Below are 13204 nucleotides of genomic sequence, written 5' to 3' on the forward strand. Positions count from 1 at the left end.
TGCCAACAACTCTTTACACTGTGGACACCATAAGCTATTCAGCCTGACCCTCAGATGCCCTTGCTCAAGGAGACCTACCACTTACAGCCAGCAGAGCCAGTGTATCAGTGTATCATGTCCTCCTCGGCGACGTCCCCTCCCTCTTCGCCACCACACTACAGTCAGTTGCAGGGGAGAGTGCCCCTCCGTGAGATACCCAGCCTTTCACACCTTGCAGGCCTTTGCACTCAGCGCTTCTTCAAGCCCAGCTGAAACGTGCTCCCGAAGCCCTCTGGTAGCTCCTTTCCTCTCAGAAGGCAATCACCGCGCCCATGCCATGAGCCACGCACCTTCAGGATGGACTCGACTTGGGCTGAGCATCCCCAGCCTGACCTGTGTGTATCTGATCCGCTGTGCGTCCCCAGAGCCCAAAGCAGCTGCCCAGCTGTGGGTCACCCTAAGCTCAGCTTTGCCTTTGCCGCAGGGGTCCACCCTGTCTCATGTATTTGAGAAACAGCAGGGTGTGGCGTCTGTGCCTCTGATTAGAGGCAAGGGGCCGCCTCTCCTCTGAATTAGCTGCAGGTGGGAGGGCCTCTAGGAACAAGCAGTGGGCGGGAGCGGTGGGTCTCCTCTCCTAAGTGTCACGTGCTTGCCGAGATCTATAACCGTGCCCTCGTGGGTGTGTGGGAGATCGGAGAGGGGAGGTGGTGGAAAAAGCCACAACGCGGGAGGAGAAAGGCTTTACAGTGAGTACTGTTCAGTTCAGTTCATTTCAGTCGCTCATCATGTCCGACTCTTTGCGACCCCATAGACTGCAGCACGCCAGGCTTCCCTGTCCATCACCAACTCCCAGAGTTTACTCAAACTCATGGAGGAGTATTAGCCTTTTCTTTATCTAGCCGAGGAGGGTGTAGCCTTTTACAGGGTGTTGCTTTTAGTCTTACCCACCCTGCCCTCACACCCGGTTTATGCTGGCGTTTCAGCAGGCATCTCTCTCTCCAGCCCCACGCTGGCAATCCCTCTCCACGCCTTGGAAAGCTGCCCTGCTGCAGGAGTGCCCACCCTGCCCCCATCAGGCCATCCAGCGTTAATTTCTCAAGTCCAAATCTATCAGTAATGGCCCCATGGTAGTCTCTGGCCACCATTCCCAAGCCAGTCCCCTTTTTCAGAGTCTCAGGGTAATCGAAGTTAAAGTTACATTATTTTTTAATCCTTCAAGAACCCAAACCATATTTGTGAAGACCCACCCACCTTGCAGGTGAAACCCTGCAAGTCAGACTAGAACTCGAACCCACCAGCCAGAATTGGAACCCAGTGAGAACCCAGATTGGGGTTCAAACCCAGTCTTTTTTTTTTTTTTTTTCTTTCTCTGTGAAGGGTGTTTGGCGGGATCTTGCTTGGCACTCGGGTTGTTTAGCTATGGCACACAAGATCTTAGTTGCGGCAAAACTCGGGCCCCCCGCGTTGGGACCGCGGAGTCAACCGCCATAAGGGAAATCCCTAGAACTCACCATGTTTTAATTGAGATTAGGCACCTGGTCTTAGGACGTAATGAAGCTCAGGTGCTTTGTATCTCCTCACAGAAAGAACTTCGTGAGAGACCAAGTGATAGGTAAGAAGTGAATTTGTTTGGAGAGGTGACACATTCCACAGGCAGAATGTGGCCCCTTTTAAAAGGTGAGCACAGCCCCAGGTCAGGGGTTGGTCTTGGAAAGTGAGAGTGCCCCTGGGAGACACACGCTTCAGAGACAGATTGTGGGCCATCTCAGAAGGCCAGAGGCCCCAGAACACGACATGGTTAGTCTTTACAGGCTGGGAGTTTTGAGCCTATCAGTGGGAGGATTATTCCAACTATTTTTGAGCAGGGGCAGAGATTTCAAGAATTGGGCCACTGGCCACTTTTGGCATTTTATGATGAGCCTCTAAACTGTCATGGCGCCTGTGGGTGTGTCATTTAGCATATGCTGATATTCTATAATGAGCATATAACGAGGCTCAAGGTCTACTGGAAGTCAGATCTCCTGCCATCTTGGATGGTTGGTTCTAATCAGTTTTTGTCATATCCTCAGTGGCTATGTCATTTTTTAAAAGGTTGTACCCTGCCTCTTTCCCTCCTGTTTGACAAGGACTGACATCAACTCTTAGGGGCAGTAGAGTCTTAAACCTACCAGGAAGAATGGAAGCATTTTTTTTCCTACTCTATAATCTGCAAGCCCACTTCTCCAATGAAGAAGTCAGCACCTGACACTGTATGCAGAGCATCTGGGCCTGGCTTTGTCATCCCTTCCCACACCTTTAAAATATACCTATTCCACACTCCCAGGACTGAGTTTGTAGCGTAAAAATCTCTTCCCCAGTTTGTGAGATGGGGACAGAGGGAATCATTCTTTCAGACACAGATGTTTGTTATAAGATGGGTGGATGGAAAGATAACATGATTAAATAAATGAATGCCATGGTGGCTCCTGAAGAGGCCTAGAGAAAAAATTGAGTCAATCAGCAAATGTTTAATGAGCATTTAATGTGCATGTTGACTGGGGGGAAAAAAAATGCACAGCCTGAAAGGGATGAGTTATGTTTTATCTGGGAGGCAAAACTGAGGACTTAAGCCCGGGGCACAGCATTTTCAAATAATTCTGAGAGACCGCTCTGTAAAGAGTAGGGGGAGCCAGAATATATAGGAGTTTTTGCAACAAAAACTATGTAGTTGGAACATCAAAAGATAATTGTTAAAGACTAGATATCTCAAGTAAGGAATTTAGCGCTTCTCTATATATGAGAATATGCAAGGGTCTGGACTCAATGAAATCATTCTTTTGATGAGCACCTCAGCTCTCTGAGGCCAGTATCCTGTGCCTTGTCTCCTGTCTCCTCAGGGTGCATCTTTTGGGAAGGAGGGGTTGGCTGCAGCGGCTGCTTGATGGCAGGCACCCTATTTCTGTTCTTAGTTCCCTCAGCGTTCACCTTCAGGGCAGCTGTAATGCGATGGCTTGATGGCTGCAACAGCCTTTATTTACTTATAGCAGACAATGTTTCTCTTTCACATATGTAAGCAGCCTTAGAGGACATAAAGATGTAACACAGGACCCTTTGCTTATAAACACCACCACCCAGTCAGAAAGTCTAGAAAGATTCAGAAACTAGATTGTGATACCAACAAGCTCTATCACTACTCCAGCAGCCTCAGCATCCAGGCTTGCTAGAACTCAGAGGTCTGGTAAAGGAGAACAGAAATCTTAGAGGTTTTGCCCTGAGGCAGGTACCAGGGCCCAGTCTCTGGAATCAAGAGTCACCATAAGCTCAAGATCAGTTTTGGGGATAGGAAGTTGCCAGAAGCACAGCAAAGCAGCCAGGGGTTCCAGACACTATGGTGTGTGGGGATATAAATAGGATGGTGTAGGGCTGTTGGGAGCAGAACCCCATCAGTGTCCAAGGGGTTGATCCAGACCTCCAGGGAGGTGTCTGGGTCTGGACAGGTGGGCTGGACAGATGCCCTGGCATCCACACTTCCTGGCATAGATCTGGTTGTAGGAGGAACCAAGGTCTGGGGAACTTAAGCTCCCCCTCTGCCTTAATCATGATGCTGTGACAACAAGACCAGCCCTGGTTCCCACCTCCTGCCTTGACTGAGGCCCCTCATGCACCCTTTGCCTGACAGTCTGATTTTTGCCTACAAGCTGAGACTCCAGCTAGCTTCAGGGGAGGGAAGGGGGTGAGCCAAGTGCTAAGACCATGGTTGCAGCAAAACCATTTTCCATAGTGCCAAAGAAGGAAATCCCAGGGTACGCTGGCTGGAACGAGGGAAGAATCAGAATTTCCTGCAAGAGGTTTTAGTGAGAAGCTATTAGATGACAGCAGAAGACATTTCTGGTGGGAGGAAGGTGTGCTGTTCACGTGGTCCTGGGGGAGCCTGGGCCCCTAAGACTTGCTCCCATGAACCTAGTCCAGGCAGGCAAAAAGCCCCCTGGTTCCCAGGGATCTGATCCTGCAAGTCTCAACGTCTTTCACACAGCAAAACACCCGATGGTTGATGTTTACGTTCAAGACCCAATCCCATGGATTTATCTAGATTTGATGTAATAATAAAAGTGTAGGTTATGTACAAACCCCAGCAAGCAGGAATGCCTCCTCTTTCTCCACACTCATAAAGTAACCAGAATTGAAGTGAGGGGAGACTGATCATAGTATTACAGGGATAATTTTGAATGCACTCAAATTTATTGTGAAAGGAATTATTCTTCTATTATTTATAATGACTGACAGCTGACTTGCATCACTGTGGGTAGTAACACAAAGACCAGGAGGGATCACTACCTCCCCTTTGCTTCTCTTTGTGTCTTGAGTGGGGGAGTTCTGCATAAGGAAACCCTGCACCAAGATCTGCCTGAAGTTATCATGTAGGGGTCTCAGGAAAAAACGGATGCGTGAAGAAGAGGGATAAGGAAGGGAAGAGGACCATCAAGAGTGTGAGCTCAGGCAGGGTCCCAGGAGAGGAATCTGGCCAAGTCCAGGGGGAGGGGTTGTGGAAACAGTCTAAGTCACACCCGAGAGTTGTCCCCAGCCAGGCAGAGGCTGGAGTATTTACACATCTGCGCCTGGTGGAGATCGGGTAAGGGCTGTCCCTGGGGATGTCATTTCCCAGGCACCTCTGGCTTTCTGTGTACTCAGCAAAGGGGGCCCCAGCAACTGGAGGACAGCCCTCCTACAAAGAGTCGCAGGTGCTGGCTGTTGGAAGCAAAGCACACAGCTTTTATTCATTCAATCAGAGGAGGTTGGTAGAGTGTCTCAGCACCTGCTGTGCTTTCATTTTCTGCCTCACCGTGGGCGCCTCGTAAATGCTAGCTTATGGTTGGCTGGTGAGGGGGTGCATCGAGGAGAAGGGGACACATTCATGCAAGCGTTAGGCTGACAGAAAGCAGGACCCCCCTTGTTCTGCTTACCACCATACCCCTGGCACCTGGCGCAAGAAGTGTTCATACACATTTGTTAGGAGAGTGATGAGTGAACTCCTCCACAGTGATCCTATGCTCCAAGAGCTGCTCCAGGGTCTTCTGGGTTTTCCCTTCCATTGCTTACTCGATGCTGCCAGAGGCCCGTGGAGCACCCAGGAGGAGCTCCGTGGACCTCACCACATGGTAAACCTCACCACGTGGTAAACCTCCTCACTGAGCAGGCACCCCCAAATTGGAAGGTCCCGATGTCTGCCCCTGTTCTGTCCTGATTGGGTGCGTCTGAGGACAAGCAGTGCTGGCTAGTGGCGGGGGCAGGGGCAGGCTCAGAGAAGTGCAGTAGGTGTGGGCTCTAGACCCAGGGCTTGTCCTGTTAGATCTCATTAGAGCCTATGGTGGTATTCACAGTAAGTATTACCACCCCCCATTTTGCAGATGAGGCATGTGAAGCCTGGAGACGTTCATGATTTCTGCTATGGAAATGGATTCAGAATTTGAATCTAGGTTTGCTTAATGGCTGTTTCTCTGATGTCTTAAAGCTGGGGAGCAAGGGAATTTCTGGAGTGAGGGCTTCCTGTGAAGACTGCAGATGGCCAGCCACCTCTCAGGTAGCCAGCAGGTCCCCTGATAACTCTTCAGCAGACACAAGCCGCCACCCCATCCCTTGACACAACTCCAAACTCAGGACTGTCTCAGGGCATGCAGATGGTGCAGTCATCCTGGGCCCTGTACTCAGAAGAGCCCGCTTAATGCTCTGCTGTCACCATCTTGAAATTCTAAAATCAGGAGTCCTGTGTTTTCATTATGCACTGGGCAGGGCAGGTTATATAACCAGCCCTCTGTTTCCACAACTGCTTGCCCGGTGTGGACACACTTTCAGTGTTCTAGGGCATCCTTAGGACCCCTAAGACAGAGGGTGGTCCCTGGACCCCCAAGGGGTGCTGTGGGTGAGAAAGCCCTTGTACATTTTTGGGGGAGTGTGGGGACTGAAGAGAAGCAGCCCGACCTGTTCCCAGCACCAAGCCAGGGGATCTCCAGTCAGTGGAAAACAGCCCCGTCCACTAAAGCGGCAAAGACCCGGGAAAGAAGCAGGTGCAGAGACAGTGGGGCACAAAGAAGCCACGAGCCAGTTCCATCCATGGATCAGGGAAGCTAGCACCTCGACTGACTTGAAAACAAGGGAAGAAAGTAGGGAACAGCAGGCAGAGCGCCTGGTGAGGTAGGGGTGCTGAGTGGTCCTGCAGCAGCTGGGCGTGGCTCCTGGGCGAAAGGGGCGGGGCCTCAGGAATCCAGCGTGGGCCTTGGGGCAGAGCCAGGCTATTCCTCTCCGCCCACCCCCCTTCAAATTCTGTCCTCCTGTAGCAACTGAACTGACTGTACTTGTACATTGTCCTAGAACAGCCTCCGTTTGCACCCAGGTCTTACCAGGTGGCTGAAATTTATTGAGATGAGGGGGTCTAATCTTCTCCAGACAGAGGTTTACTTTCCTTGTACAAGGCAGCCGATGCGTTTTCACACAGATGGCACCTTCACATTGATAATGCCACCTAGTGGTCGCCTGTCACATCTTCAAGTCTGTCCAAACTGACATGCAGAAAAACACGGTGAGACCGGTCAGTTCAGTCACTCAGTCGTGTCCGACTCTTTGTGACCCCATGGACTGCAGCATGCCAGTCTTCCCTGTCCATCACCGACTCCTCCCGGCTTGCTCAAACTCATGTCCATCGAGTCGGTGATGCCATCCAGCTGTTTCATCTTCTATCGTTCCCTTCTCCTCCCGCCTTCAATCTTTCCCAGCATCAGGGGCTTTTCAAATGAGTCAGTTCTTCACATCAAGTGGCCAAAGTATGGGAGCTTCAGCATCAGTCCTTCCAATGAATATTCAGGACTGATTTCCTTTAGCATTGACTGGTTGGATCTCCTTGCAGTCCAAGGGACTCTCAAGAGTCTTCTCCAACACCACAGTTCAAAAGCATCAATTCTTCGGCGCTCAGCTTTCTTTATAATCCAACTCCCACATCCATACATGACTACTGGAAAAATCATAGCCTTGACTAGATGGACCTTTGTTGGCAAAGTAGTGTCTCTGCTTTTTAATATGCTGTCTAGGTTGGTCAAAGCTTTTGTTCCAAGGAGCAAATGTCTTTTAATTTCATGGCTGCAGTCAGCATCTGCAGTGATTTTGGAAGAAAGTCTGACACTGTTTCCATCGTTTTCCCATCTATTTGACATAAAGTGGTGGGACCTGATGCCATGATCTTAGTTTTCTGAATGTTGAGTTTAAAGCTAACTTTTTCACTCTCCTCTTTCACTTTCATCAAGAGGCTGTTTAGTTCTTTTTCACTTTCTGCCATAGGGTGGTGTCATCTGCATATCTGAGGTTATTGACATTTCTCTTGGCAATCTTGATTCCAGCTTGTGCTTCCTTCAGCCCAGCATTTCTCATGTTGTACTCTGCATAGAAGTTAAATAAGCAGAGTGACAAAATACAGCCTTGAGGTACTCCTTTCCCGATTTGAAAACAGTCTGTTTTTCTATGTCCAGTTCTAATTGTTGCTTCCTGACCTGCATACAGATTTCTCAGGAGGTAGATCAGGTGTTCTGGTATTCCCATCTCTTTCAGAACTTTCCACAGTTTGTTGTAATCCACACAATCAAAGGCTTTGGCGAAGTCAATAAAGCAGAAATAGATGTTTTTCTGGAACTCTCTTGCTTTTTCAATGATCCAACAGATGTTGGCAATTTGATCTCTGGTTTCTCTGCCTTTTCTAAATCCAGCTTGAACATCTGGAAGTTCACAGTTCACATATTGTTGAATCCTGGCTTGGAGAATTTTGAGCATTACTTTGGTAGTGTGTGAGATGAGTGCAGTTGTGCGGTAGTTTGAGCATTCTTTGGCATTGCCTTTCTTTGGGATTGGAATGAAAACTGACCTTTTCCAGTCCTGTGGCCACTGCTGAGTTTTCCCAATTTGCTGGCATATTGAGTGCAGCACTTTCACAGCATCATCTTTCAGGATTTGGAATAGCTCAACTGGAATTCCATCACCTCCACTAGCTTTGTTCATAGTGATGCTTCTTAAGGTGCACTTGACTTCGCACTCCAGGATGTCTGGCTCTAGGTGAGTGATCATACTATCGTGGTCATCTGGACCATGAAGATCTCTTTTGTACAGTTCTTCTGTGTTTTCTTGCCACCTCCTCTTAATATCTTCTGCTTCTGTTAGGTCCATACCATTTCTGTCCTTTATTGTGCCCGTCTTTGCATTAAACCGTCCCTTGGTATCTCTGATTTTCTTGAAGAGATCTCTAGTCTTTCCCATTCTATTGTTTTCCTCTATTTTTTTGCACTGATCACTGAGGAAGGCTTTCTTACCTCTCCTTGCTGTTCTTTGGAATTCTGCATTCAAATGGGTATATCTTTCCTTCCTTTGCCTTTAGCTTCTCTTTTCTCAGCTATTTGTAAGGCCTCCTCAGACAACCATTTTGCCTTTTTGCATTTCTTTTTCTTGGGGATGGTCTTCATCACTGCCTCCTGTACAACGTCACAAACCTCCATCCATAGTTCATCAGGCACTCTTTCAGATCTACTCCCTTGAAACTATTTGTCACTTCCACTGTATAATCATAAGTGATTTGATCAGATCAGATCAGATCAGTCGCTCAGTCGTGTCTGACTCTTTCCGACCCCATGAATCGCAGCACGCCAGGCCTCCCTGTCCAACACCAACTCCCGGAGTTCACTGAGACTCACGTCCATCGAGTCAGTGATGCCATCCAGCCATCTCATCCTCTGTCGTCCCCTTCTCCTCTTGCCCCCAATCCCTCCCAGCATCAGAGTCTTTTCCAATGAGTCAACTCTTCGCATGAGGTGGCCAAAGTACTGGAGTTTCAGCTTCAGCATCATTCCTTCCAAAGAAATCCCAGGGCTGATCTTCTTCAGAATGGACTGGTTGGATCTCCTTGCAGTCCAAGGGACTCTCAAGAGTCTTCTCCAACACCACAGTTCAAAAGCATCAATTCTTCGGTGCTCAGCCTTCTCCACAGTCCAACTCTCACATCCATACATGACCACTGGAAAAACCATAGCCTTGACTAGATGAACCTTTAGGACCATAGTAATCCCTTTCCTGCTCCTGCTCTTTGTGTGGTACAGATGTCCATCATATAGGAATCCTTTTGAGCTACACAGCATCTCCAGAGCTGAACAAGGACCTTTGGAAGATGCTCCCCAAAGCACCACACACACACACACAAACACACACATACACACACACACACCCACCCACCCACCCCAGAAAGGGGACAGAGATAGGAAATAGCCCTGGAAGTCCCTTACTCCTCTGCCTCAGTCAGTGCCTTCTCAGCCTTGGGCCACAGGGAGGGGGGTCCCTCAGTCCTGAACGTGCTGTCCCCAGCAACATGCAGACAACTGCAGACACCACTGCTGAGCTTGGGTTTGGAAGGTGAGCAAAACAGCATTCATGACTTGTGGGGTTGGAGACTTCCCTTCGGCCTCGTCAAATGATTAATAATGATACCATCAATAACAAGAGGAAGGGGTGGGGGAGCTGGAAGCAGTACTGCTGTTTCTTGAGAGCCATTCCTCACCTCACGCCAGAGAGCCACCCCAGGCCATTCGATATCTTCCTTGAGCGCCTATTTTGCAGGTGCATTCCATCTGTCCCAGAGGAAGGCAGTGTTCAAATGGTAATTAATATGCATTGGGTGCCTACCGTGTGCCAGGCACTTTCCTAAGCACTTAAAATGCATTTGCTTGTTTAGTCCTCACCATAGAACAACCCACAAGATACTATTGCCTATCCCATTTTGCTGGTAGAAAAACTGAGGCCCTTCTCCTAGGACATGCAACTAGTAAGTGGAGAAATTGAGATTTGAACCTAAAGACTGCTGGTCCTTTTTATACAGTTCATGAACACCGCAATACAGTGCAGGAATACTGGGGTGGTTTGCCATTCCCTTCTCCAGTGGATAACATCTCGTCAGAACTCTCCACTATGAACCGTCTGTCTCTGGTGGCTCATAACCACCCTTCCAGTGTAGCTTGTAGCTTCACTGAGTTACGCAAGCCCCCTGGCCACAAGGGTGGTGTGTAAAGTGGATTAAGAAAACAGTGAAGGACACGGAGACCTGGTGTGCTGCAGTCCATGGGGTCACAGAGAGTTGGGACGACTTGGTGACTGAACAACAACAAATCCTGTTCCAGGGCATGCACTTTTAATCACAACCCCAGTTATCTCAACTGATAGACAAAAAGAAAATGCATACACCCTGTGGTATATGGAGTTTTCTGGGAAAGGAGGATATGTGATTACATCTCCAGAGTGTGTATACATATTTACTCATTTGACAAACTTTTCCCAAAGGACATCTTGCTCCAGGTGTGGGTAGGAGCATAGTTTTAAACTATCCCCAGTCTGATGGGGAAGAGAAACTAAACCATGTTGGACTTGTGCACAGGTGATTCAGGATGGAGCAGAATGGCACTGGGACAGGAAGCAGGGTCCAGGCGCAGCCAGCCAAGTAGTGCCTGAACTCTGATCCAGCTGGGTCAGAAATACCTCTCTGTCCAGCAGATACTGAATCCTCAGCAAACTGCTACTAGAACCCTAATTGTATCTCAGAAACTCCGATTCTCTCTCATCATTTTTAGGCCTCCTACCTAAGAGAAGGGGAATACTGGTGATGAGGCAGGACCCGGCTTCTTAGAGCAAAAGACTAGCTCCCGCGTCAGCCCGGGGTTCCAAATAAACGTGCCTGGGCTGCCATCTACTGGCTAACGGGAGACACTGCATGGGAGAGTGCTGCAGTCAGACCTTCCTGCCCAGGTGCAGAGGGAAAGGGACCTGAACCCTTTGGTCCTCCAGCAGCCGTGAGAGGGAAGGGCTGTCATCTCCCGTGTTTTGTGAATGAAGAGGCTGAGACTCTTGAGAGCTGACAGGAGATAGTAATAACTCATTTACCACTTGCCAGACTCTGCTACGGAGAAGGCAATGAGTACTCTTGCCTGGAAAATCCCATGGATGGAGGAGCCTGGTAGGCTGTAGTCCATGGGGTCGCACAGACTGAGCAACCTTACTTTCACTTTTCACTTTCATGCACTGGAGAAGGAAATGGCAACCCACTCCAGTGTTCTTACCTGGAGAATCCCAGGGATGGGGGAGCCTGGTGGGCTGCCATCTATGGGGTTGCACAGAGTCGGACATGACTGAAGTGACTTAGCAGCAGCAGCAGACTCTGCTAAGCACCTTATGTTAATTATCTCCTTGAATCGTCTCAGGAATCCCGTGAGATTTATCCCCCTTTTACTTGTCGTGCCTCTGAAATTGCCTTATTCTGTAATAGTTTCACCTTCTTCGTGCTGTTTATTTGTTGGAGACACCAGGTCACTGTACTACAGAAGGTCTCACAACCCGGATTTGGGTGATGGTTCTTCAGACTGTCATTTTACACTTGACTCCATGTCTCCTATTAGCTGGCATGAAGCTCTAAAGGCTTAATGGAATCCCACTTCAGTTGCTTCCAGCAAGACTAATTCCTGTATGCTTTATATCCCATCCCATCAAGAGGCACCTAAAGTTTGATTGTCTGACTTCTTGTGATGTTGAGATTGAGTGATGTTAATGCAATACAAAAAGTGCTGACTGTCTGAGTCTGTTATTCCTTTATTAAATGGGCCTGGTGTTTATTTTTTTCTCTTTATTTTGGATCTGGTCTCTAAAGAGGACCTTTCAGGTTCTGGCTTCAGGTAAGATGGAACAACCACAGAATCTGGACGGAATGTGCGGAGGTACTTGAGGGCTGGAAAGTGAACAGCAGCAGCTGGATTGGGAGGGGAAAACTAGGATTTGGGGTGCCACTGAATAGGCAGTGAGTTCATCTTTTTTATTCCCCTCTGGTGTCTGCCAACCTGACTCAAGACAGCTGAAGACTCAGAAATGGGCAGCAGTGTGGAGATGCCCATTTCTCACTTCAGGTGCCCATTTCTCACTTCAGGAGAAACCCTCTACGGCAGGCTGGAGGGATGAGAAAGGGGTGTCCTGACTATAGAGACCCACAGACACCTAAGCCTCTTAAGGGAGGGGAACTGTCCCCCTTTGATAGAGGAGTAATGGTCTCAAGGGTCTCTGCTCCTTTGTTTCTCTCCATCTTCCCACCAGATGGCCCCAACACAGGTGTTATAAATGCAGGAAGGGCATGTCAGAAGCAGGGTAAGTAAAGCCCCAGGTAGCTGGCTGGAAAACCAAAACAAGGAGCCTCCAGGAGACAGAGGACCAGGGAGACTGTGGAGGAGGCGGCGGGGAGCTCAGGACAGTGAGCTCATAAGGTGTTTGTGGCCTCCCAGCCTCACTCTTGCTGAGCATCCGCGATCGTGCCCTCAGCGGCACACCGTGAGCTCGGAAAACCGAACTCTGTTCTGTCGCTACTTTGAAGCTGGCCCACTGGGAGCCCTCCAGTAAGTGTTTATTCTTGCTGAAGTAACCCTTGAGGACAGGGACACCCTCAAACAATTTAGACAAAGAAATTCCAGAAAAGGCCTGAGTTATCTCAGTGTCACAGGAGTCAGCTTACAGCCCTGTAGATATGATGGGGCTGTGATGAGGGTGTTACGTGTGTGACCACATTTCAGTTTTGGGGATCTGAAGTTAGCCTCCCTCCTCCCTGGGCCACACCCACCCACACTGCCCAACCCTGGCACCCGCCTTCAGAGTGCCAGTTCACATGCTCCAATAGGGTGATCAGAGTGTGCAATGGGGAGGCGAGCGGCACCTCTACCACAGACGAGGAGAAAGAATGCTGAGATTTAGTGCTTCATGGAGTCTAGACAGCCCAAGATGGAAAACCAGTTCTGCCGCCCACGAGATAGGTGACCTTGGGCAAGCCACTTAAGTTCTTGATCCTCAAATTTCCCAAATATAAATTAGGAACAGTGTTCCTAGCTCACAGAATTGTTATGAGTTTGAACTGAGATAAGATGTGTAGAGTATGTGATACATTCAGTGCCATTTTGTAAGTTTCAAGTAAGTTGGAAATGTTGTTAATCAAATTAAGATATATTTTATGAAAAGTAAAATATGATATAAACATTCAGGAGTCTTAGATACTTAGTCCTCAGTTACACATCATCTATTTTCTTTTAGCTTCAAAAATAAATGCAATTAATATGCACTAACAAAATGCATAGAGTATCTTGCACAGGAATTGAAATGTACCACGTGCGTGATCAATAGTGGTTGCTGTCATCACTGCATCAGC

This window comes from Bos indicus, chromosome 29, assembly GCF_029378745.1.
Source record: "Bos indicus isolate NIAB-ARS_2022 breed Sahiwal x Tharparkar chromosome 29, NIAB-ARS_B.indTharparkar_mat_pri_1.0, whole genome shotgun sequence".
NCBI lineage: Eukaryota > Metazoa > Chordata > Mammalia > Artiodactyla > Bovidae > Bos > Bos indicus.